Genomic DNA, 1460 nt, shown 5'->3' with positions numbered 1-1460 from the left:
TTTCTAAATTTCATGTAAATGCCCAATAAATTAGTAATTATTACTTCTCCACTTCGTTTGAAAATGCAATTACATTTTAGTTTTGAAAACCAAGTCAAATTGGTTAGTTTAAAATTTTGGGCCCCACCCTAATATATAAGATATATCTGTGCCGTCCATCCATTTTAGCGTAACATTTTGAGACATGAACCAAAAAATGAGGTTGATCCAACACTCAACTGGCCCACACTAAAGTAAATAGTGGTATTGATAAGTTTTTAACGATAGATGTTCAATTCCCTAAATCTCGTGGTGTGGTCCACTTAAACTTTGTATCAACCTCATTTTTTTGGTCAAGTTATAAATTTAGCTAGCATAATAAATGGCCAGTGTAGATAAGTTACATACATCAAGGTGTGCTCCAAATATATTTCTTAATGTCTTCAGTTTTGTAGCTCAAAAAGTTAGCATTAAAACAAGCACGAATAACAATGCTTCAATTGCCAAAAGAAATAGTTATTACTTACATTTTACAGTGTATTTACATTTGGCTAAGAAAACCAAACATCCCCGAGTGTTTTCCGTGGCCTGAGTACCAATGCGGCTAGTTTCATTTCGTTTTTAGATGGAGGAGCATTAATTACTTTAAAGTAGTCCAACTTTTGGGCCAAGCAGAAGCTCGTCACTTCACTAAAGCGTTCAGTAGCCAATTCGCGCGCATTTAAGTGCGCTCATACGAATCATCGCCATCTGAAAGGGGTTGTGGATTACGTTCTAATCCCGGTTGGAAAATAAGCTGTCTGACAAGAGCTCTGGTGGGGCCCAAAGTTATTAATTTGTTTATCCACGCCGTCCATTTATTTTATTAGATCATTTTAAGGAATGAACCCAAAATAAAGAAGATCCAACGCTAAAGTGGACCACCCCAAATAGTGATCTTGCGTTGCATTAAATGCAAGAGTCATCTTTGGTGTGGTCTATTTGAGCGTTGTATACTTTATTTTTGGGCTCATACATTAAAATGATCTGATAAATTATATGGACGGCGTGGATAAACAGATACATCACGTTGGGCCCCACAGGAGTTCTGTTCGGACGGCCAATGGTCCGAACGCGGTTCGGACGAAATCCGCTCACTGCCACGTATAGAAAACTCAAAAAGTCTGTCCTTTTCTTCCCCCGTCTTCCCTCAACGCATGTGTTGCCTCTCACTAGGGCCCGCATGCTAGGTGGACCGATGATCTGAACCGTCCAAGTTGTGGAATCAATGCTATATAGGCCATTCTAAGAAAATCACACTGAACGTTTAATATCTTACATATGATAGAAACGATAATATGAACGGTTCAAATCATCAACGAAATCTCAACGTGTGGGCCCCAGTGAGTGGCGACACAGAATGATCCTGAGTCGCGACGGAGGAAAAACGAACTGTACTGCTCTTCCTTCCTACACAAGCCCGTTCGTTCCTTCCTATGAAA

Source organism: Magnolia sinica, chromosome 14 (genome assembly GCF_029962835.1).
Source record: "Magnolia sinica isolate HGM2019 chromosome 14, MsV1, whole genome shotgun sequence".
Classification (NCBI taxonomy): Eukaryota; Viridiplantae; Streptophyta; class Magnoliopsida; order Magnoliales; family Magnoliaceae; genus Magnolia; species Magnolia sinica.
This window is presented reverse-complemented; position numbering follows the sequence as displayed.